At 41.7% G+C, this 25,801-nt stretch overlaps 1 long non-coding RNA gene across 2 annotated transcripts in view; it reads left to right on the forward strand.

Moving 5' to 3' along the window:
• LOC150059548 (uncharacterized) overlaps positions 1-25,801 on the forward strand; it is a 59,862-nt gene that overhangs the window by 23,093 nt on the left and 10,968 nt on the right. For both annotated transcript variants that reach the window (XR_016536461.1, XR_016536462.1), the window contains one exon: positions 21,337-21,643. This is a non-coding gene — a long non-coding RNA (uncharacterized LOC150059548). The remainder of the gene's footprint in view (positions 1-21,336; positions 21,644-25,801) is intronic.

Here is a 25,801-nt window from a genome sequence, read left to right on the forward strand (position 1 = left end):
CTTTGCTGTCACATGCTGTTGACATTCTGGCCACTTGAATGAAGCAGAATTGACAGCATCATGGAATTCTTTGAGTTTTCATCTGACTATTGTACTCCCAACGGTATGAATTCCTCAACGCTGTACTCAGAGTTAGGTCCCTAGATTTCAGGTGTTTGAGTAGCATCCAGGTTCTGTGTTTTGCTTCTGACTATGAATGGCCATAGCTTATCCTACTGCCCCGTTGTGTGACATATGGGACTTATACTCCATATATCAGGACAGCAGAGGATGCAAAGCACGTTGTAGGACTAAGTCCTCTGGGACTAGTTGTAGCAGAAGTCCAGTTGCTCAAAACTCCAGAAGCACTGAGATTTAATTGAGCCCCTTTCTCAAAGTTCAGTGTATTGAACTATATATGCTATTATATTATCTCTTCCTCTACAGCTCCCGGAAAAAAATGATTTCCTAAATAGGCATGGCTTGTCTAGCCACCTTCCTATTTGCCTTTTCAGCCAAGCACTGCCAAGAGAGCTGAGATCTGGGATAGACATGGAAAAATGAAAGCCTTGATGGACACACACACACACACACACACACACACACACACACACAGAGAGAGAGAGAGAGAGAACTGAGCACCAGTAGCCATTGACTGAGAGCACTACAGACATGCAGTCCTGTTCTATGGACCCATGGTGTTGCCCCAAGCCATAGAACAAAGGGTTGGGAGCAAAGGGTTGTGCTGATGGACAAGGAGAACCAACTGCTGTCCACTTCCTCCTTTCTCAGAACAGAACAGGAAGCTGTGCGGTGGGAATCATTGCTTGCTGGGGGATCTGTTGAGAGGGCCCAGAGGCCCTCTCTGCCTTAGCACCACTCGTAAGAATCATGGATTTGTACCTTCTCTGCCCTAAATGCGCATTTATTTCTCTAGGCTTTTTTTTTGAATTTTTCTTTCTTATTGTTGTTGTAAAGTGGATGTACAGAGCGGTTACAAGCACATAAGTCAGATAATGACTATTTCCTTTCCTACAGTATCTTCCCTTCCCTCACTCTCTCCTAGTCTCTCCTTCTTGTCTCTTCCCATGAATTATATAATTCACTGTCATCAGTGTCCAGTGAGCTCCACCACTGCAATTTTTCACCCTTGAGTTTTTTGCCCTCACCCAAACCCTCCTAAAGTTACACATGTGAATAAATCATAGCCAAAGGAAAAACAGCTGGATGCCCTTGGCTCATGCCTGTAATCCTACCTACTCAAGAGGCTGATATCTGAGGATCACAGTTCAAAACAAGCCTCAGAAGTCCCCATGAGACTCATCTCCAATTAACTACTCAAAAACCAGAAGTGGAGCCGTGGCTCAAGTAGTAGAGTACTAGCCTTGAGCAAAAAAAGGCTCAGGCCATTGTACAGGCCCTGGATTCAACCCCCCATAACCAACAAAAAAGAAAAGAAAGAAAGTGGTACTGTTAATAACAATGAAAGCAAAAGAAAGAGATCTTTTTTTTTCTTTATCTTGGAGTTCTTTTCACTGTATATGCTATTTTCTACAAATATAAAGAGTCACGTAGGTGTTGTGCCTTTTGTGTTTCTTCTCTGAGTATCTTCTTTTGGTCTCCTTGTGAGTGTCTCACATACTGTATAGTTTATCCTATCCCATATCATATTTTAGCTCTAACTTCTGCATATCAGAGAAAACATGCAACCATTTGCCTCTCTGAGCTTGGCTTACCTCACTTAATATACTTAATATGATTTTTCTCTTTAAAGAAAGAAACTATGTACCAATTATCATTGTTTTGTGGGTCATGGGGCTTGAACTCAGCCTGGATGCTATCTCTGAGCTCTTCAGGTCAAGGCTACTGCCCTACTTTTAAGCCAAGCTCCTCTCTCTCTCTCTCTCTCTCTCTCTCTCTCTCTCTCTCTCTCTCTCTCTCTCTCTCTCTCTCTCTCTCTGTCTCTCTCTCTCTCACTCTCTCTCTCTCTCTCTCTTTCTTTCTTTTTTTTGGATCCTGGGACTTGAACTTGGCCTGGACGATATCCCTGAGCTTTTCAGCTCAAGGCTAATGCCCTATCCCTGGCCCTGGGTGTTGTCCCTGAGCTCTTCAGCTCCCCAAACCCCTATCCTTGAGCCAAGCCCTACTTCCCATTTTCTAGAAGTTAATTAGAGATAAAGAGTCTCAGGTCCTTTTGTGCCTGGGCTGGCTTTGAACCTTGATCCTCAGATCTCAGCCTCCTGAATAGCTAGGATCATTACAGGCATGAGCCACCTTGCCTCACCGAGCCTCCCAATTATCATTTTTGATTAACCCAAGATAACTGCAGCAGCTACCTGGAGATGGTGTGCTTCATGCCAGGAGCAAAATAACTTTTTTTTTAAAACTTTATCTGCCTAACTTTAGTGGAGATCAGTGTATGATTTCTTCCAGGCAGTATCAAACATCTGTCTGGCTAAGGGACCCCTGATATCTCCATTGTAGACATTTGGGCTCTAGGGAAGGGTTAGCAGCTTTATTACCATCTCGCTCCTCATCTGGGTCACTTACAGGCTCCAAGGGAATTCCTTTAGGTGTCCTGACCCGATCGCAGGTGCTGTGAGATATCGTCTGTTCTGTTCTGTCCCGCCCCTCCCTTGGCTAGGACAATTTAGAACCTTCAGGGATCAGGATAGGGCGATGGGGAAGACTATAGAGTTTGAAACAGTCAGCGCTATACTTGGTATAGACTACAGTCTTATTCTGGGCCACATGATCATCTCCCATCATCTGTGGTTTCACTGTCTTTAGATTCAGCTATATGCAGTCAATCAGTCTTCAAATAACAGATAGAAAATTCCAGAAATAAATAATGTACGCACCTGAAGTTTTACAGTGTTGTAACTAGTGTGATGGAATAATGAGCTGCTGTGTTCCATCCTGGGAAGTGAATGCCTTTATCCACAGTATTCATGCCCTACTTTCCCATTAGTTATTTAGTATCTGCTTCAGTTTTCAAATGCAACATTTCGTATCACAGTGTTCACTTGTATTCAACTAATCTTTTAGAATTAATAATGGCCTCAAAATGCAAGTGTAGTGATACTAGTAATTTTATTGCAGTATAGTTACAATCTTTATATTTTATTATTGTTGCTAATCTCTTGCGGTATCTAGCATATAAATTAAACTTTTCATAAGTATGTATGTATAGGAGACCATAAAGTATGTATCAGATTCAGTATTATGCCAAGGTTTCAAGAATCCACTGGAGGTCTTAGAATGTACAGAACCAAGGAATAGAGTGGGGACTGTTGTCTAACCCTGTTACTTGCATTTCCTACACTGCTGTCCTTCCCTAAACTACTCTAAACTAATAGCATTTTCTAAATTCTTCAGAGGCTTTGAAGAGAAAATGTTTCCAAAGCATACTGGCACGTCATGAGCTTTAGAGAATGTCCTGGGCTTATAAGACAGTGACCCTCAGACATGCAGCCTCTAGTTGAACAGTTTCTAATAGAACTACCCCAGGTGTCACAAGCTTAACCATAGGAACTGTTCTTCCCAGGAAGCTTAAGGTTCCAATGGAATCTTTCAGATTCTATTGTTTCCAATGGGATTTGGATGAGTTAAAATCCTCAGTGGGAGCACAGCGACTAGAAACAATCAACATGCTGGCATGAACACTAAATGCCTCCATGTAAGATAGTGGATAATAATATCAAGGCCCAAGACAGCATTAACTACCCTTCCATCTAAGCAAGCGACTCACTTCTTGTCCCTTCTGTACTGTCACTAACAATTGCCACAAAGGAAAACTGAACATTTGTGTTGTTTGACACCATTGTGTAGACAATTTTTCTTCTCATAAAAACTCTGACACAGGGTGGAGTGATGATGAAGAAAGTCCTAGAAATGGAGGAGAAAAACCCCAAACACAGTCAAGGCAGATGAGAATGAGAACTGGGTCAGGACAGGTGGCCCAGGTGGAATGCACATTTTGGGAGGAGATGGGGCTTTTATGAACAACCAGAGCTCACCTGTGCAAGCTCTTGAGTATCTTATGGAGTGAATTCACATGCAGTCTGATCAACCGGAAGTTTCTCTTCCTCTAAAGTAAACTAACATCTTGAATTTGAGGTAAACAGGCCCTCTGAATTCTCTTTATCATTGAAGCTAAATCAGTATGGCTGGCAAAAATGAATTTTAAATACATTACTATCACACCAAATGGAATGATATGCTTTTGATTTTCTTCCACAATATCTTGGATGGACTCCGCTAACCTTCCTGGAATTGAACCCCATAGGGGCAATGGAAAAACCACACCCACCTGTTTAACTCACCTCCACTGCTGAAAGGCCCAGAGACCTTGACCAACCACTGAATCATTCTGCACCTTGGGTGCCTTATCCAGGAAAAGATAGCAGTAAACCTGACTTTGTTAGATTATCACTGAACATGTGGTCAAGAGCTCAGCATAGTGTGGGGCACAGTGTAAGCAAAGAGCCAGTGCATGGCATCCAAATACATCTTTCTTCCCTTAACTGTTCAACTAAACTGACTTTGAGCTTCATTTCCCAATATCTGACTCAAATCAAGAACTAAGCACTCTGAAATTCGTATTTGTGTATAAAAATGAATTCAGGGCCTGAACAGTGTTTCTTAGATTTTTTTTAGTTGTTCAAGGCTGATGTTCTACAACTTGACTCATGGCTCCACTTTCAACATTTTTTTTTTTTGCCAGTCCTGGGCTTGAGCTCAGGGCCTGAGCACTGTCCTTGGACTTTCTCAAGGCTAGAGCTCTACCACTTGAGCCTCAGCACCACTTCTGGCTTTTTTCTATGTATGTGGTACCGAGGAATCGAACCCGGGTCTTCATGCATGCTAGGCAAGCACTTTAGCCACTAGGCCAAACTCCCGGCCCCTCTTTCAACATTCTTTTTGATAGTTAATTGGAGAGAAGAATCTTGTGGACTTTTCTGCCTGGGCTGTCTTTGAACCACAAACCTCCGATCTCATTCCTAAGGAGTTAGGATTACATGCATGAGATACTAGTACCCTGCTGAAAATTTTTAAAAGTTTGTTATCAGAGTGATGTACAGTGGGGCTGCAGTTACAATCGTAAGGCAGTGAGTACATTACTTCTGGAACATTGTTATCCCTTTCCATTTTTTCTCCCACTTTCCCTCCCCGTACCCCCTCCCAAGTTGTAAAGTTCACTTCCAACATGTTATCTTGTGAATATCACTGTCACAGTGGTTCATCCTTTGTTCTTTGTCTCATCATCTTGTTTTTACCCTTCCCTTCCTTGATTCAAATGAACAAATAAATGTATATACAATATACCATGTACCAAGTTGAATTTTTTTGCCAATTGTGGGGCTTGAACTCATGGCCTGAGCACTGTCCTTAGGCTTCCTAAGGCTAAAGATCTACCACTTGAGCCACAGCACCACTTCTGGCTTTTCCTACGTATGTGGCACCAAGGAATCAAATCTGGGTCTTTGTACAAGCTAGGCAAGCACTCAACCACTAGACCAAACTTCTGGCCTATCCTGAAATGTTTTTAAATGTAGACTCTGGCTATGCCAATAGCAGAGATTGCTTTGTCCTTCATCTCAGTGTCTGAGGTTAGTGTCCTTTCTCTGGCTTCCTGATTTCCCAGCCTTTGCTGACCTACCTCTCAGATTATTGCTTTTAGTTAGCATCCCCCTGATCCTGCAGCTAGAACCCTAATATATTTGTCATTTTGTGTTTAGCTCTTACAACAGTTCTTGGTCTGCAACAAACTCACACAGACTGGTGGAATAAATGAGCGAATGAATGAACCTCGGGTATTCTACACATTTTTTTTTAAGAATAAAAAAGTCCTATGAAAATGCTTTGTGATGACCAAGACTCAGGCAACTTTTATGGAATGGAAGCAATCCAGTTCTACCTATGTGGTAGCTCTTTCTAATTACTATCAATTCTTATCACTTCTCTCTCTTCAGTGTTTTGTAATTAGGATAGCCTAGGAGATCCCTAGAGCTATACAACCATGTAACTGTTTCATAATAGCTCAGTTCCTTCAAAAACTTTCCCTTCCATCCTACTCAAGGAAGAGAAACTGGGATCCTTATCAAATTATCACTCGGTTTATCTCTGGGAGGGAAAACAAGAAGAGAATAGTTTCCCTTGGCTCTTCAAGTTGAGCACAGCTAAATTCACTGGAGAAATGACAAGGGAACCTTGCAATAACACCTCTTAGGAGCAACATTGATGAGCATTAGGACCTGCTGAGAATGTCCAAAGCATTGTATCTATCAACTCTTTTCAACAGACTTACAAAGACAAAGAAGCAAGCAACAAAATTATCCCTAATTACGGATGAAGAAACTGAGATGTAAACAGGGTTAAGAAATGTGCGCCAAGTTACCAAGTAATTTGTAAGGCTGGGATTTGTGTCAACGCCATGTAATACAGATCAGAACTCTCAATCAGTGAGCTATACACTAAAACTCACTATTGTGTTTCACATAATTCAGAAAATTTGGTAGTATCGATCCACTCTAAATGTCTCTGAGTTTTTGGCTTAGTGAACAAACCTCCCGAATGTATAATATGTGTCTACATACCACTCCTTTTCCCCTATTAATTATCCCGAAGATAACATCAAAGGCAAGCTCCACATTGCTTGCCTAACTGTATTACAGCCTAATTGACATTTTTCTGCTTTACTTAGAAGCTACCATTTGTTTCCAGTCCTTTCTTCCTGTGCATATTTCCCAGAATGCATGTCTTTTGCAGAGAAAGGAAGGCACACCAGTCTCTTGTGGCGCTCACGGGGCTGTGTGCAGGGGGCATAGGACTGCAGTTGGCTAGGAATGAAAACAAGTCCACTGCACTAATAATTCGTCATTCTGTCTATCTGCTGCCCAAGAGAGATCTGAAAATAGTTTCAATTCACCTTTAAAAGGCATTGCTCTGTAAAGGGCTTGTGATACTTGGCAGTTCTGGATGGCTGCCTGAGAAACAGGATTGCTATTCGGACTACTGGTGTCCAGCTGTAAGTCTCCTCCCAGGAAAACAAGCCATCCATTGATGGAGGTGTTGTGAAATTTTCCTTCCCACCAGCCCTCCCAGCCAAGGAGGATATACCTGGAGTAATGGCATTCTGGGGTTTTGTTCTTCTTAATGTGGACCTTGATTCTTTATTTTATTTATTTTTTAAAATGTCTCACTCTTTTTCCTCCTAACTTTCACTGCTCTCTGGGTAGTCCAAGTGGAGAAGATTATAGTAGAATAGAGGTTGTTAGCCTGAGGCCCCAGGAATGTGCCCCAATAGATTCTCAGCCCCTTGAAACTCTTGGCACTGTCACCCAAGACAGCGTTACAACACACGTGTGACATTCCCCTGTCTGACCTACAATGATCATATTTCCACTCTAAGACACCGTTTCCTGCTTCAGCTTTGTTGTGTACCCATATACTTTCCTCCTCTTCTTATTTCATTTTTGAATAAATGACATGAAATATCCAACACTTTATTATAAAATAGACTAAAAACATAAATAAATAACTAAATAAATAATTTTGTTCAGTTGTAAGCTAGTATAAATGTTTAAAACCTTTCCGAGGTAAGCTACGATGCTCAGTAGGTTACTAATATCAAATGCATTTTACGATTTTTATGATTGTTATGATAATTTAAAGTTATGACAGGTTTATTGGGATGTAAGTACATCAAAGGCAAGGCAAGGAGAATCAGTATGTATGCATGTGTGTATGCATGTGTGTGTGCACTCACACACTTGTTTTTTTCTGGGGAAGGGGTGTAGATCAAATCACATTATATAGCAGACAGGCCTGACTGGTAAGAAAGTAGGCTATCTGATGGATTTTCAGTGGTTGCTCTCTGCTCCAGCTAGCTCATTCATTCTACCAGTAGAGTTCGTCCTAATAGGTGGATAGATACTATGGATCTCTGTGGGCATCATCTTTCCAACAATTCTCAGGCAGTAGCTCCTGAGTATTGCCTGCATATGAGTCCCTGGACTAATGACCAGTGGCCCAGGAGGAAGAACAAGACTTACCATCAGGGTTGGATCTGGATGGGGAGAGATAGGAGAGGATAGGGGTGTCCTGCTCCAGGACAGAGGAGGTGACAAGCCATCCTGGACTTTACTGATGGTGTTCTCCTGGGGGAAGAGAGTCCTGAAGACATCGCCTTGGGGCTGCCATATGTAAGGTGGGCTGCCTCAGTGCTGTGCTGGAAAGCCCCCAGTAGCATCAGGCTCTCCTTTGCCTCTCTCCTTTTGCTGGGTCAGCCCTGGGTGAACAGGCAAGAGTTGCAAGAAAGCCCTGCTAGCATGACTTGCATTTCGGTGCATACTAAAAATTACAGTTTATGTGAGCTACCCCTATTTGTTGCAGACTGCATTTGGAAAGCAGATTGTGGACTCTGTTGAGCTGGAGAAAGAGATGGGGGGAGGGTGGTTTATAATTGGGAAACTATGTGCTGAGTATAACCACGTTGAAAAGCACTGTGGTTTCTATGGGCTTCATTCTGGAACTAGTGCATTTCAGTTTCCCCCTGGAACAAGGCCTTTGCAGAAAAAAGAAAACATGCCTTGGCCATGAAAATGCAAAACTCTCTTCCTTCTATAGCTTTAAGCACCTACACACACTGAGAGCTAGCTTGTCCTGAGGCTAGCTTGTCTTTGGAAACCCCAAAGACCCTTTCCTGCCTCCCTATCCTTGACACAGATGTTTATGGAAAAGGAGCTGGAATAATTGCCAATTCAGTAGGCTTCTTGCTCTTTTGTGCATTTTAAAAGCATTTGCTGTTTGGGATTTGGAAGAAAATCATGAGAAATGAGAATCTCTTGCTGTCTTGGCTGGAGGCTGGCTCATTGTTTGCAGAGAGAGTTGGTTTCCATGGTTTTGGACTGCAGACAGCTGCATTTTCTTTCTTAGAAGAGTTTCTACTTGCAGTTGGACCTAAAAAATAGCCAAGGTAGCCAGTTCCCAACTGCAAAAGCTCTGTAAGTTATTTGAAAACACCACAGCATATCATCATTCATGATCAAATGGGTGCGCGTGTGTGCATGTATGGTGTGTGTTAAGTTTCTAAATTCTCTCAGCAGAGACTCAGTTTGGCCCAAATTCTGCTTTGTATATGGCAGCCATTCATATTTTAGGCTCATAGTCTGAGTTTTAAAAGCAAACTAAGCCCTTCCCTTTAAATTGCCAAAGGTGTGGGAGTGATCTGGGAGGACAGCAGGGTGGAAACATTAGAACCCAATGGGTTCTGTACCAATGGGTGTCACAAAAATTAGATCAGCATTGACAGCATTTGCAAAGTTAAGAAAGGAACTATGCTGTGATGTAAGCATGGTGACATCTTGTTTTGTAAAGCAGTTGCCTGAACCTTTGACAGCAACATCTCTCCTATGCAGCTTAAATGTTCTCATACTCAGTAGAAGTCACTGTATCTTTTTGGGGGGGACCAACTTGAAAATGCTATTACTAAGAACAAAAATTCATTTTCATATAACAAAGCACCCAACTTTTCAGGGCCAGGTAGATATGTTTAGAAAACATTGATGCTCACGGCAAAGAGGTGAAGGAAAAACTCAAAGATGTGGCTGCAGAGACTCCCGACCCAAGTCTAGCCTCATCTCCCCCCAATTTCTGCTGGGTTTGGCTGACAAGTGTGAACCAACCTCAGGAACATTGTTTCTAATTAATTCCATCCTATAAAATTACACAAAAGTTGCTTTCTCAAGTGAACCTTTTAAATAAAAAAAATCATTGCAAGGCAGGAGAGGGTGGCTCACCCCTGTAATCCTAGCTACTCAAGAGGCTGAGATCTGAGGATCAAGGTTCAAAGCCAGCCCGGGCACAAAAGGACCTGGGACTCTTATCTCCAATTACCATCTAGAAAATGGGAAGTGGGGCTTGGCTTAAGGGTAGGGCAGTAGCCTTGAGCTGAAGAGTTCAGGGACATTGCCCAGGCCCAGAGTTCAAGCCCCATGACCCTCACACACAAAAAATAATAAAATCACTGCAAATATTTTAAGAGTATGCTTGCATATTGCATTCATAATGAATATAGTGATAGTAGATGCAGTTTCAGCTGCTCAGGAAGATGTGATTGGATAATTATAAGTTCAAGGTTCAAGGTTGGCCTGGGCAACATGACAAGACCTCATTTCAAAAGGCTTTTTAAAAGTCATTTCTAGGAAATGACTTTAAGGAAACTTCCATTTATCAAGAATCTGAATAATTGCTATGGTGAGATTAAAAATTCTCTTGCTGGGGCTGGGAGTTTGGCCTAGTGGTAGAGTGCCTGAATAGTATGAACAAAGCCCTGGGTTCAATTCCTTGGTACCATATACAGAGAAAAAAGCCAGAAGTGGTGCTTAAATTGGTAGAGCACTTGCCATGAGAAAGCTCAAGGGCAGTGCCAGGGCATTTTCAATCATATGGGCACTGACCCTTGCTCTGAGCTGGTATAATACATTTTCAGAACAAATTCTTTTTTTTTTCTATCTTGGATTAAACCCCAGATAATTTCCATTGAAGTGTGATCTCAACCTAAGTCATAGTGGCTTTCCTGTGTGAACTCCTGGTCTTTATCTGTTGACTGTGCACTGTTTGGGTTTATTGGACTTCTTTGAATCCAGTCTATCCCACTCACGGAGAGGTGCTTAATCTGTTATTTGTTGAGTTTATGTACAACTTCCTTTAAAATCTCCTGGCAACCAGCTTTGATAGATGAAGTCCAACTAAACATTTAAGTTGTTGCTTGAAAAGAACTATCTACTATAGTACTTAAAGTTAAAAATGAAATATTTTGGGGGCCAGGAGTTTCACTTAGTGGTAGAGTGCTTGCCTAGCATGCACAAAGGCCCGGGTTTGATTCCTGGGTACCACATACATAGAAAAAGCCGGAAGTTGGGCTGGGAGTTTGGCCTAGTGGTAGAATGCTTGCCTAGCATGCACAAAGACCAGGGTTTGATTCCTTGGTACCACCTACATAGAAAAAAAGCTGGAAGTGGTGCTGTGGCTCAAGAGGTAGAGCTCTAGCCTTGAGAAAGTCCAAGGACAGTGTTCAGGTCCTGAGTTAAAACCAGGACTGGCAAAAAAAAAAGAAAAGAAAAAAGATATCTTTTACTCTTATATATACATAATTCTTAGTCATAGAATAACCAAGTTAGATGTTATTCAAACAGGAGAAACACTTAGCTTCTGGTCCATTCTAGGTAATGCTAAGGTTTGTTTTAGATTGTTTGCCCAGGGGCCATCACATGATATCCTGGGACATTGATCACTTCCCCAGAACTACTTACATGGTTCGTGAAAAGGCTGAGCAAGCTGGCTTTCACAGACATAGACGGAAGAAAGCACTGACAGTGTGTTGCTGCCCAGTTCTCAAACACATCTAGTTGCCAGTCATCAGAAGCTCAGTGACCTTCAGTAGTGTTTCCCCTCCTCCAGGGGCATGGCTAGCAACAGTGCTTGCTGAGTGCACCAGTAGTGATTTACCACATGACCGGTGTAATTGCTTGGGCTTGTTCCTTGCATAACATGAAATGTTTGTTTACGTTCTTTAGCTTCTATTTTAGTCGTTGATTTTGTGTTTCATTCACTCCCCCTTAAATTCCATCTATCACTTTTATGTCTATCACTAGACATAGATCCTAGGTCTGTCCCCCCTCCCCAACCCTTTGGTTGTACTAGGAGTTGAACTCAGGTCCTTGAGCATGTTGAAGGAAGTGTTCTGACACTTGAGCCACAGTCCTGCCTCTTTTTGCTTGAATTATTTTGCAAATAAGATCTTGCTGGTCTGGATGAAGAGCATCTTGTTTCTTCTTCCCATGTCACCCAATTTCTTGTTGATTGAGATGGAGTCTTACTAACATTTTGCCTAAGCTGGCCTTAAGCTATGTGATCCTCTGGGTATTAGCCTCCTCAGTAGCTAAGTACCCAGTTAAATTTGTGATTTGGCAGCGGGGAGGGGGGGCATCATGGATCTTGAACTGAGCCTGGGCACTGTCCCTGAGCTCTTCAGCTCAAGGCTACTGCCCGACTTCCCGTTTTCTGGAACTTAATTAGAGATAAGAATCTCAGATTCTTTTGTGCTTAGGCTGGCTTTGAACCTGGATCCTCAGATCTCAGCTTCCTGATTTGTGATTTTTTTTTCCGGTCCTAGGCCTTGAACTCAGGGCCTGAGCACTGTCCTTGGGCTTTCTCTAGGCCAGCGCTCTTCCACTGGAGCCACAGCACCATTTCCAGCCCTTTTCTATATATGTGGTACCAAGCTATCAAACCCAGGTCTTTGTGCATGCTAGGCAAGCACTCTTACCACTAGGCCAAACTCCAGGCCCAGTTGTGATGTTTTTAATAAATTCTAGATTTACATTCCTCCCAACTTTACTTAACTTTTTCTTTTGCAATCTGGTACAAGTTATCACCTCAGTAAACTAAAGATTCAGTATTTATCTTCAGTTTAACAAAAACTCTGATAAGAACACTCTGACCCTGCCCCCCCACTAGAGCTTACCAAACTCTAATACCATTGAAAGAGAACTTTTAACTCATTCATGCATGGATCTGTCACTTCAGATTTTTTTTTTGTGGGTCATGGGCCTTTTTGTGGGTCTGGGTGCTGTCCCTGAGCTCTTCAGCTCAAGGCTACTGCCTTACCCTTGGGCCAAGACCCACTTCCCATTTTCTAGAGGTCTCAGATTCTTTTGTGCCCAGGGTGGCTTTGAACCTTGATCCTCAGATCTCAGCCTCCTGAGTAGCTAGGATTACTAGTGTGAGCCACCCAGCCAGACTCTTAACACACACACATACACACACACACACACACACACACACACACACAAGCACACACACACTCGCCTCCCCCCAACTCCATTGATCCTTTCTTTCCCTTTCCCTGTCTTCCTTTTTTATTTAATTCAAGTGAATAGTGCACATGCTTTGCTGCTGAAGATCTTATGGTAAATGTCACTTGCAAGCTCAGCGGTGCTGTAAGAGTAATGGTTCTCTGGCCCTCCTCTGGGCTCCAGGATACTTTCTTTCAAGGAAAATTGTCAAGATTGCACTTGGCTTTGTTTTTATACCTCCTACTCTCCTTCATCTACACCAGTCTTGGTGGTGAGGGGATCTCACATAAGCAGATAGATCCCAGGCTGATACTAATTGACTGGGTATGGAGGAGGGATGACCAAGAGAAGAGGAGCAGACACACCCAAGAATACAATGACAAAAACAAAAAAGCCAGAAGCATCAGCACAGTGAACTTGAATTGTAGAGCAAGTCAGGGGTTAGGGAGACCAGGAGTCTTTCCCAGCTGCCTGCAAAGGGGTGTAAGATATTAGATGCAATTTCCTGTGAAGCTTGGGTTGCCACTGTGTACCTTGTCTGGGTTGCTTGGCTCTGGCTTCCTTCCTTGAGCAGATCCAATGCACGGCCACTAAATAAAATTGTGCTTGTGTTTTTCTTCCCCAGTTTTGTCATTTTACCAAAACTGATAAAAAAAATATATCCCTGCTCATCTGGATTTTTCATGTTCTGAAAAGGAGCCCAGCATGAGCTCTGCAACGCCTCCAACCCACACTGTGTTCTCTCTGTAATCCCCTCAGAGTCAAGGCCTAAATCACAAAATTCAGCCATTCATCCTCCTTACCCAGGAGGGGGCTCGAGCTGGGAAATCCCACAGAACCTGGAGGCCTGAGAACAGGGCCCTGGCCAGCCCCACTTCTGGCATTTTGGTTGGGTCATGTAGTTTCAGTTTCCTCATTGTCATCTTTAGAAATGCAGGCTGAAAAAATCTAAGCTTTCCTGTGACTTCAAGCTCATCCTGGGTTGCTTTCTCCTGGTCACTCATGTCAAGTCATGTGAGCAGAAGTCATGTCTTAACATCAGTTGTTCCTCTTCTTCACAAGAGACCAGTAGTTTGTTCAGACATTTATCAGGCATGGATGAAACCTTTGCTATTCACCAGCAACAACTGGATGCCGTGCAATACTTAGCCTGGTGCCTGTGTTGTTGTCCTTAGATAATCCGGGGATTCCGCAATTTCAGAATCTCTAAGAGGCTTTGTCTGAAATACCGATCACTGGGCTTTCACCTTCACAGTGTCTGACTTAGGGGAGTCTGCCCACTCTACATTTGTATTTCTAATAGGTTACCACTGCTGTGGAGGTGGGCACACATTTTTTGAAAGCCACTTATTTACTCACATTAACAGTTGGTGTCGGCACTCTTCTATCAGGTGCTGTTCTCTTAACATCTGGCATTCAAGCCTTCCTTGGGGAAAGATCTGCTTTTGTTTGGGGGGGAAAAGCCTCTGAAGAGGCTGTTTGGATAGGGTGAGACTTGGATGTCAGCCAGTAGCAAGATACCAGGAAGAGAAAGATGCTTCTCAAGAGATAGTGGGAGGAATGCACTGGGTTGAAGAGGAGGAGAGCGATGAATGAAGAGGGTAAGAGGCAAGAGGCAGAAAAAGGACCAGAAAAGATGAGGTGCCAACCGTGCATCTGAAGACTGTTGTTGGCTGGTGTGCTGTAGAGCCAGCTTTCTCCCTCTGTGCAGGAGGAGTGCAGGGAAGGGAAGGCCATGGGAAAGAAGATAAGGTGCTCCAGAAAAATGTGAGGATCCTAAGAAGGACCTGAAGGGCCCACCCATCATAGAACTGGGTCCACTGTGGTACTGGGTCCTAGGGTGGAGACCCTCGGGGCTTCCAGGGACACCAAGGCTGCGAGTTCAGTTCTCACTGAAGTACTGAAGACCTGGATAAGCACTTGCTTTATTTAGTGTACTTTATTTTAAACTTCATGCCTCTCGTGAAAGCATAAAGCTGCAATTTCACTAAAAATTTTACAATCTGAATTATACAAGATTGTGTTAGTACTATATTCTATGAAGATTTCTTTGATCTTTCTCCAAATCTTGTCAAAGTGAAAGGATGAGAATTATTGCTCTAATCCTACTGGGAAACTGAGGCACAAATACATGAACAATAAAGCCACAGTTCAGAGACTAGAAATGAGAAATGAAAGCCTGTTCAGACAACTTTTTCAAAAGGATCTTGGAGAAGACTAAGTATTTTGAGGGAGTCCCATTTTTTTTTTCTTTCAAATGAGGTTCCAGTCTAATTGTGAGCAAATTGATATTTAGAATGATATTTCAGCATATCGTAGACCAGAGGTTAAATTGTTTTGTCCCTAAATGTATTTCTGATTCTCGAGTGCAGAGCAGTTTTTCTTTAAGACCTGCAACTCATTGCCTCCAGGAGAGGAGCAGGCAGGAGTGTGATCAAATCTGGCTCTCTTTGCATTTTACAGCCACATGTTATACTCTGATATAAATCTTGTAACTAAAAAACATCCACATAAAAATAAGAGCCAGTCATGGCCAAGTCTTCTATTTTTTTGGCAACATACACTCCATCTGCCTTTCTTGTCAACAAACAAATCAATTTTATCCTAAATCAAAATGATTTTTTTTTTCTAGCAGCTTCTAGGGGCTTACAGCACTGGCCAGAAGAATTTGGGGGGTGGGGGATGAGACTCAGAGAGACCCTGCCTGTTAGCCTATCTCTTCTGGTATCTTCAGTAGGGGGAGGGAGCCAAGATTCCACGCCAGGGGAGCTTGAGTCCTGAAGAGGGGGAATGGGAGTGGCAGCCACCTCTCCTCCACCCTACACAGATACGTACATGTGCACTTGAACATAAAGGAGAGCCAGAGGACACTTCCAGGTACAGAGAGGCTCCTGTTCATTAAGCCAGATGGACCTGGCTCTTTCTCTTTCCACACCTTGTTCCATAGATGTGAGAGCTAAGCCTCGGGGACTTGAAGGAACTCGCCCTGGTTATTTAGTAGGTGGTGGCGTTGGTATCAGAACCTGAATTTACACAAAGACCATATTCTTCTTTACTGAGCCATCTGTTGGCTCCTTCAAGCCTACCTAGGAAGAAGTTAAAAGGAGTGGACAAAGGTCCACATATATGAATGCATTTTTTTAATTTGAAATTATGTTCCCAGGGTTTTTTTTGGTTTGGTTTTTTTCTGTTAAACTATCCATTTTTTTTCACCAAGTCATGATGTGAGCTAATAGGCTGCCTCTCCTTTCCTCCTCTCCTCTCCTCTCCTCCTCTCCTCTCCTCTTCTCTCCTCTCCTCTCCTCTCCTCTCACCTTTCTCTTCCTCATCCTCCTCCATACTTTTGTTTGACCAAAGGCAGAAAAGGAGCCAATTCATTTTACTTTGGCTGCATATTTCCATTAAGATTTTTTTCTTGGTCCATATATCCCAGAGTTAAGGATCTCAGCTTTCTGTAAGGTAACTCATTGTGATTTAAGGACAGGTTGGGATCAGGGAGCACATCTATATCCACAGTTAGCTGATAATTTGATTTAGAATTCCATGTCCACAGCCTAGAGCCAGTGATCCTATCTACTCAGGAGGCTGAGATCTGAGAATTGAGATTCAAAGCCAGCCAAGGCAAGAAGGTCTGTGAGACTCTCGTCTCTACTTAATTACTAAGAAGCTGGAAGTGGAGGTGTGACTTATGGTAGAGTATTAGTCTTGAAAAAAAAAAAAAGCTCAGGGACAGTGCCTAGGTCCTAAGTTCAAGCCCCAGGATCTGCATCAAACAAATAACAAAAAGAATTCCCTATTCAACTTCTCAGTTGAGGTATCTCTTCTCTAAGCTGAAGACTGTTAGTCTTTGAATTTCCCATTCCCTGGCTGGTTGTTCTGTGAATGTAGTTTCTGGCTTCTTGAATCTACCAGCGGATACTCTTCAGACAGCACTTTTGTCTTGTTTCATGGAGTATTGCAGCCCCCTTCTCCCAAGTGAAGAAGTGGTGCAAAGATGCTGCTGGGTCAGTGGCGTCCCTCATCCACCACAAGTCATTGTGCTGGCCACCCACGGGGATCACAGTCACCCATCACCAGGGCTCAAGGCAGCCATGAGCTCTGTACTGCCCTGGCACGGTATCCCCAAGCCTAGGTTTGTGTCTGCACCCTCCCCTCTTTAGGGTCCACAGTGTCCCTCAGCGTGAGTCTTCTCATTTCCTTTGTGGATGCAGTAAATCACTCCATACACCATGGGACAGGGAAAGTGTGATTTATGAAACCTACCAGCCAGGCTCTTCCCGAGGAAGATTCCCACAGAGAATGATTTCCCCTCGTCATAATTTTTTGTTTTGTTTTCAGATTTTTTTTAAGATGTTGAAATAAAATGCCCTCAGTGTAACTTACAAGCAGACCAGTGGAATTCTAGTTCTGACAGTGATGGTTGCCCAATGAGGGGGGGGCAGTGACCCTCACTTTGTTTTCATCTCTCAGGTTTCCTTTGACCTCTGTGTCCTCTCTGCATTCTCCCCACCTCCCTCGCTCAGTGAAAAAAGAAATAGCTTATGTAATTCCCTTGGCGGCCATTGGTTTCCCTTTTCACTCAGAGTAGTGGTAAGTGGCAGACACAGCAGCAAACAAGATAGACATGGGAGCTGTCCTCGCAGGGGGTTAAGGCAAGGTCAAATGGCCTTTGTGGTGCATTATAGCCAGTGAGGCAAGGGCCATCTTCGCTGCTTAGCCGAAGCCTGAGTCCTGGACATGAGACTTTGGGAGCCAGGCAATCAGTCCAATACCAGCACAAGCGTGCTCTGCAATTGCCTGGCTTGGTTTGTGGGATGTATCTTCTAAACTTGTCATCGTTAAATAGTAGAAAACCTGGTAGAGATGTACAGGAAAAAAAAATAATTATCAGACTGCATGACCAAGTTGCATTGAACTCACACACACGAACATGTTGAATTGAAATCCCTTGTACAACTATCTAGGGATAATAAAAGATTTTTTTTTTAAAGAGAGAGAATTACCAGGGCAGAAATAGGAGTTCTATATGGGTTCTTGCCAGGTTTTAATATAACTCAACAAGACAAATTACGAGTAGTGCTATGAATGTATGTTTCACATTGTATGCTTTCATAGGTGTGGGTGTGTGTGTGTGAAGGCATGTGAACACACATTGATCATTTGTTGTTTCTCATAATTAGACCAGTGTTTATCCAAACAAACACATTTGGAAATTCTAAACATCATCTGACTAGATTTCCTCCAAAGTCAAAAGAAAGTGCTGAATATGGAATTTAAGAATTTAGGAATCTTTGGTTTCCAAATCAATAACATCTTTTGTCATCTGATTACAAGGGTAAAGGAAGGAGCATTATTTTGATTTAGTTTTGACACTCACATGTTGAAAGATATGTAGATGTCACCACTTTCCTTAATGTCGTAGAGGGTCAACTCTGACCGATCTTGCTTTGGTTATTTCCACTCCACACTTCATGCCTTGCATCCATTTTGATTCCATCCATTTCATAAGAATGGACTTATGCATTTAGAGTCTCTGAACTCAGAGACTTCAGAGTGAGTTGACTGACACTCTATGGTTTCTACCATCTTGGAGCGCTTTCCTTACATGATACCAATTTCTTATAATTGAAAGGAGGTACTTTTAATTCAGTATGGTACTTAGAACTTTGTCTTCCTAACTACTGAGTCAGAAAGAAGCCATATATCCTTCAGTAGCTACTCTGTTAATATAGATGTCATGAAATTTTGTCAAAGGTCTTTCAAGGTTTTCTCAGTCTCTAAAGGGAGGAGAGAATGGGAGTAATTTTCTCCAGTTAAATCAAGAAATGTCATATAAGCAGCTGTTACTGTGTTATATTTTTCAATTAATACTTTGGAAAAGAATTGATTGTTAAAAATCTAAATAAAAAAGAACTTTAAAAGCATTCTTTTCTCTGGAATTGTTAGATTGAAATTTATCCTGAAATTATAAGATTTAAATAAATGATTTAGTTGACCTTCTAAAGCTGGTCCTAACCCTTTGATCATTCATTATATCATTCTGTTTTATTTCCACATTGTATTACTCAATGTCATCTCTCTTGCCTATTTGGTTACTCATTTAGTGTCATTTATACCTAGAGCATTAGTTTTCAAAGATCAAAGATGTTAGTCAGATTATCAATTTTTAGTCAGGTTATTTAGATCATAAGAACTTCCTCTTAGCTTTTTGATTGGTTCAGAGAAAAGGGCCTGACTCCAGTTAAGCCAATTGATGTTTTGCCAAGACATTGTGAACTGTAACTATCAAGGAGCCAGAGTCTCTTTGGACAGAAGTTGTGAGAATGAGCATTTAGAACATTTGGTGGGAGGCACATTTTCTGCTGGTCTATGAGAAGGAGAAGAGGAGAGGAAAGACGGAGAGAGAAGACAGGGAGAGGAGGGGAAGAGGAAGAGGAAGAGGAAGAGGAAGAGGAAGAGGAAGAGAGAGAGAGAGAGAGAGAGAGAGAGAGAGAGAGAGAGAGAGAGAGAGAGAGAGAGAGAGAGAGAGAGAGAAACAGAGATATCAAGTTGAATCCCTGGCTGTGAAGCTATACCCTCATCCTTTTTGTATTTTGTTTCTTCAGTGCCTTCTGATTTTATAGCTACCTTTCTGTTTTTTTCAAACAAATTTCCTTTTTGTCTGAACTAGTTAGAATTGGATTTCTGGCACCTGGACCTAGAAAGTACACAACTAACAAAAAGCATATTCATAAGAGCATAATATAATAAGTTGTGAAGTATATGAAATCATTTATATTACTTGACATAAAAAATGGCCAACTTTGGGTGTCTGGTCTTGTGCAGGACAAAGAGAGAATATAAATTCAGAGGAAAGTTGGGATCATTGGTTCAAGATCTTTAGATCATTCTGTTTGTTAAAGTAGAACTCTGTTCTTGGTTCCAAAAGACAATAACAGGATTGTTCAAATGTAGGTTATGACCATAAAAATGGCAAGTCTCTATCCTCATTTATGGATGTGATGTTCAGGATAACAAATTTACAAGGATATGAAAGATACATGTATTTTCTGATGAAATGAGCTATAAACCCATGCCTGCATTTATTGAGCAACTTGAAGATACTTGAGCTCTGTTAAAAGCTCATCAAGTTGATGAGATAGTCTACGGGAATAATTGTATGTGCAATTTTGTACTCTTCCTGGCCAAATCCATTTCAACAAATTCTTTAGTTGCAAAGAAATTAGTACTGTGATGTAGCTTAATTATTCTAGGAATATTTGACATCTAAAAGTTGTAGAATGTTCTCCTTAATTACAATGGAATTCACTTGAGACAAGTGGAAAGTGCCAACCAAAGTTAGAAATTTGAAAATCCCATACATACTTTCATACTGAAAGTGTGGAGATGTATCTGCGCTTGGAAAATGTGACTTTGTTGAGATGAGAATGGCTGGTCAAGGAACCATGGCAAGCAAAGCCTCTTTGCTGGGGAATGTGAGAGTAGCATGAATGGCCAGTAAGAGTGCTGAGGTTTATATTCAGACTGGCTAACAGATAATGAGATTAGCTTAAATGTTTCTTTGAAGCAACATACTGTAGTCTAAATCCCAATTCAAGTTAAACCTATGATCACATTTCTTGGCGGTTGACAGCTATTGCTAATAGTTTAATTAATTAATTAGTGCTGGTACTGGGGCTTGAACTCAGGGCTTTGACACTATGAACTTGTTTGTTCAAGACTAGCACTCTACTACTTGAATCATGGACCCAGTTCTGGAGTTTTTTGTGATTAATTGGATATGAATCACCAAAACCAGCCCTACTTGGGCTGGTTTCCAAACACCACCTGCAGATCTCAGCTTCCTGAGTAGATAGGATAAGCCACCGGTGTCAGGTTCTGAATCAGATACTCTGGATCTGCAACCTGCATTTTCAGAAGCACTATCAAGCTTGTTATAATCTCAGTGTTTTCATATAAATCCCCAAATTCCTTTTCGGAACTGTACTGATCTCTACAGTCTTCTAGCCATTAGCCCTTAATACCTTCACCTACAGTATAAACATGCCTGTCCCATTGCTTCAATCTGAATTTCTTGCTGTTTTAATGAGAAACTTTTTTTCATGTTTCCTAGCTTTTTTCCCTAGCTTTCTTTTCACTTAGCAAAGTTACACTATCTGTTTGTTCTTCGCACATATTACTTTATATTGATTTATGTAAATCATTTACAGATTTGTAACATTAATCTTTCATCTGCCACATGGAACACAAATATTCTCTTACTTGTTGGTCAGTATATGTTATTTTTTGAACTTCAGAATCTCTACTGTCTTGTGTGTGTATGTGTGATCATTCTCTTTGTGCTTATGTTTAAAGTCCTTCCTTATTCCCAAATCAGATTCATCTAATTTGCATTCACTTGTGTGATATAAATAAATGCGATAGTTATTAGAACACAGAAATATATTTTGAGGTGATAAATATCATTTGAGTTTTGAGTTGTATTTTAACACAGGCTATTTCTAAAAAGCAAAGCAAGAGAAGAAGGCACCAAGAAGAGGAAATATCTGTACTCCCTGAGAGCTGAGAGTGTTTGCTGGATGTGAGGCTCTGTGCAGAGCAAGAGGCCCACATAACTTACTTCTGTCCTCGTGGTTCTTCTGCAGTATTCGGAACAGGCAAGAACATAGCTAGAGGCCCTGCTTTGCTAACAGCCCTAATGCAAGTTACAATGAAACCTCAAATAATTCGCATCTCACCTGACTATCTCCAGGACGAAGTTCCCAGAAAGGCATGAAGTGCAAGACTTTGAGCAAAAGGAGGTAAGTGGGGTAAGCTGACTTTGGATGGCTTTTCCTTCTTCCCACTCAACACCTGCCTCCAAGTCTTGGTCACTGATTTGCAAGAAGTAGGAGAAGGGTCAACCCTTATTTATGCTTAAGCAAGCCTATGTCTTAATCTAGCTACAGTTTTATTCTCTTAACTTCCTCTGAAACTGAGATTTGTGTTAAAGTAATAGGTAGAATAGAGTAAAGATCACACCAGGTAAATGATATGTTTTAGTACTTATTAGATTGGTGCTTGGAATTATAGCCTCCAGAAAATGTTCAGGAGACCCTTCCTTTCTTCCTCTTCCCTCTTCTCCACTCTCCTCTCCTCTACCTCTCCCCCTCCTTCTCTTCCTTCCTTTCTTCTGTCCTTTCTTCCTCACTTCCATGCTGGAGATTGAACACAGGGACTGTTCATGCTAGCTTATTATATATACATATGCTACACTCCCATCTGCTCACTCATTGGGGAACTTGAAAGTTATATGTAAAAATAAAAAGCCAGTAAATGAAAAAAATGAAAACATTTCCCTATACATTAGCTATGGAAGAATAATTCAGCCAAAAGAATGCTAGAAAGTTTAGAATTCCTCATGTAAATCTGACTCTTTGAACTTCAGTTTCCGAACCAATTCAATTATCTACAAGTTTAATAAAACTTACATGACAGCATTTTGAAATGTGATATGGAATTGTATAGATGTGTGGCATAGTCGCGTTCAGCCGAAATAAAATTTTACCTCTAATTCCTAAACTCTTAAATTAACTCTTTTTATTTTTCCTTCCTTCCTTTTATTTTTTGCCAGTCCTGAAGCTTGAACTCTGGGCTTGGGCGCTGTCTCTGGGCCTCTTTGTTCTACCATTTTGAGCCACTACGCCTTCCTCTTGTAGTTTTAACTTATGAACTCCCATCCATTAATGTAACAACAAAAAATTAAGTATATCAGGGGTTTAGATGCCACATTTTACATAGAAAACCCTTTTCTTGGATAAATATCTAAACCAGAAATTGATTAATGATGGAGATTTCAAGTTTTGAATGCAAAGAGATTGACTTTAAATAAAGGACATTAATTTAAAATAATACTAACATGTTTTTGTCTCATGAAGAATCTTCAACTATGTCGATGTCTACATTGTTAATATAGAAAGGTGAGACTGTTTTGGACAGAATGGATGGAAAGGGGGTAGGGAGTGGATGTTATCCAGGTATGTAAGTATGTATGAAATAGGGTAGTAGAAGCCACTAAAAAACTGTAAAGAGTAGAAGGGGAGATGGGAGGAATGTGAGAATAAATATACAGACAGCGCATCCATACATGCATATGTGGAAATACTTCAATGAATCCCTTTTGGGTAATTAATATATGTGCATAAAATAGCAACACAATCAGCTCACTCTGAATGGGTAAGATGAAAATTGATCAGCTATGTGTACACTGTGTTTTAAATTTATTAACCATGAATCCCTTCTGGATTACGCTGATCTCAAGCAAGGAAGGTTGATCAGTTTTGGAAAGATTTTGGAATTCTGTAGTAAATTGTTGTGAATACAGCTCCCCCTAGTGTACTGAACAATACAAGCCCCAGAGCACAATGGCTGAGTGTTCTTATCCTCTTGCCAACTTATTGGTGAACCCTTGAGATCTCTGTTCTGTTACTACCCTCCTTCCTGTGGCTTAACCAATCCCAGGTCAGGGAAGAAAGGAGACAGATGGTCTTATTTCTCTGGATTTGAGCACTGGCAGTCATGGGAGAAGTTAATAGACTTGAAGTGTTCAAGTGATATTAAAAAGTATTAAAAAAAATCTAAGTTATAAAATTCCTTTTTCCTACGATAGAAGAATATAGTAAAGGCATGAGGGAGTTCCTAGATAAAACAACAGCAGAAGGACAAAAGCTCTTCCAGTGGGGGCATCTGACACTGAAGCACTGTTTCCTAGCACGTCATCTCTGGAACATTAATTCTATATGCTATCAATGGGCTTTCCTTCGACCAGGATTCTGGGTTAAATAATTTTGAACTATTTGAGATCTGGCAAAGAAAAAGTGTCTCTTAAACTTCCGAATGCCTGAGAAACCTCAGGATGCTCAGAATATACCACCAAATGATAGAATATACACCACACAAACAAAGGCCGTACACATGCGTTCTCTTACACGCACTTCACATACTTTCTTTCTTGGTTTCCTTTGGGAATATGTATCACAAGTCTGATTTTGGCACTTTTCAGTCAAACTCAGAGAACAAAAAGAAAATGTGCTGAAAGGAGTAGAGAAATGGGTGATTTGATATAAATAGAGGGACTTTAACGAAGTGTCTGGTTAGTATCATAACCGTGGGAAATCAGTGTACAGAAAATCAACAAGGCAGCCCAAGGTAGTCTTAGGGTGAGGTCAGAGTGGCCACCATGCCAAAGGAACTGCCAGCTGACAAAATCACTACTGCATTATCCCTTCTTTTCGGTCACAGTGCTAATCCCTAGAACGGGAGACAAGCTTTAAAAAGATAGCATTCATCCTCCAAATTTTCCATTTTATCCAAACCTTTCCTTGTGACAGCCAGAACTGTTTGTTCTCATTATTAATAATAACAATAACTTTATTTTGTTGTTATTATTATTACTACTACTACTACACAACGCTCATGGTATGTCAGTCCTTGAGCTTAGGGCCTGGGCACTGTCCCCAAGCTTTTTTGCTCAAGGTTACTGCTTTACCATTGGAGCCACAGCACCACTTCTGGTTTCTTTCTGGTAGTTAATTGGAAATAAGAGTCTCACTGAAACTGGGAAAGAGTAAAGGAAGGGATAACATTGTCCAAAAAGAAATGTACTCATATACAAACTGTATATCACCTTTATAAGAACAATTTTTCAAACAACAACAAGAGTTTCACAGACTTTTCTGCCATGGCTGGCTTCAGACTGTGATCCCCAGGTCTCACCCTCCTGAGTTGGCATGAGTACAGGCTTGAGCCACTGGCACCCAGTTTACACAAGGTTCTTTAAAGAAGTTAGAGAAATGTATATCTAGACCATGTTGTAATCTAGAGATGAATCCTGTCACTCAGTGGAACTGATTTCTTCCCAGAAAAGTTCACAAAAAATGGACAAAGGCATGATAAACAGAACAGGAGAGGACTGCGTAGGCAGTGGGGATACTCAATTCCTCAGGGCAGGGCTTCACTGTATCTCATGTGCAGTAGGATGTACCTGTCTTTTTCAGCTCAGTTCACATTTCACAAGTGTTGGTTTCTGCTGGACTAGTGGGGCAACTTGTAGATGTGATGGATGTGGCATCAATAGAGCCAGAATTGTCTGTACTCTATGCTTCCCAGCTAGGGGCACATGCAGGATTCTGGGGCTAGAACAGATCCCTCACTGGCATTCATGGTGAACAGTGGGAAAGGTCCACCCCAGAGCAGCTCTTGGATTTCAGTGGATCTCCTATTTGACTCTAGTGTGTCCCAGCTGGATTGACGCCAAGCATGTGAAGTCAAGAGATTTAGGCCAACACTAGGTGCAACAGACCAGCTGGGATAGGAACTCAGGACTGTTCCCCGGTACACAGCCCTTAATAGTCAGTTGTTCTGAATCTTGGTTTGAGCTCTACAATGTAGCCAGCCAGCATGCCGGGTTTGGCAGGACTCATCCTCCAGGCTGTCTCTTCTCATGACTGGAATAAAAGGGGTGTTACAGGTCAAGTCTGAATGTTCTGGCAGCACAGTCAAGGGCAGATGGCTCCATGCCTGCTCAAAGTATACAGTGTCTGGTGGAAGCTAGATTGAAGATAGCTAAACTCATCCGCCAGGATTCCAAGAGGAAAAACTTAGATCACATTTTTCCTTTCCATGGTGATTTTTCTTTCCTTCGCCCCTCTCCCAACTTTTTTTTTTTTTTAAAGGGAATCCCCATGTTTATACATTGAAATCCAAAGTGCACAGTGGTCAGTTCACAGCTCTGTGACCCATGAACATCTGTGGAGCTGGGTGTTCCCTGGGCACTGGTGGAGAAGGAAGGGGTGAGCCAAGCCTGCCCTAGGCAGAAAGGAATTCTCCAGTGAGGGAAGTAGTCAGTGAGCAAGGCCTGGGAAGGCTCAGGCCCCGTTCATCTCCAGTTCCAGAGGCATGTCTGCACTGGGCTTTGACTA

The sequence above is a fragment of the Megascapheus bottae genome, chromosome 8, assembly GCF_031878675.1.
Source record: "Megascapheus bottae isolate mThoBot1 chromosome 8, mThoBot2.hap1, whole genome shotgun sequence".
In the NCBI taxonomy this organism is placed as follows: Eukaryota; Metazoa; Chordata; class Mammalia; order Rodentia; family Geomyidae; genus Megascapheus; species Megascapheus bottae.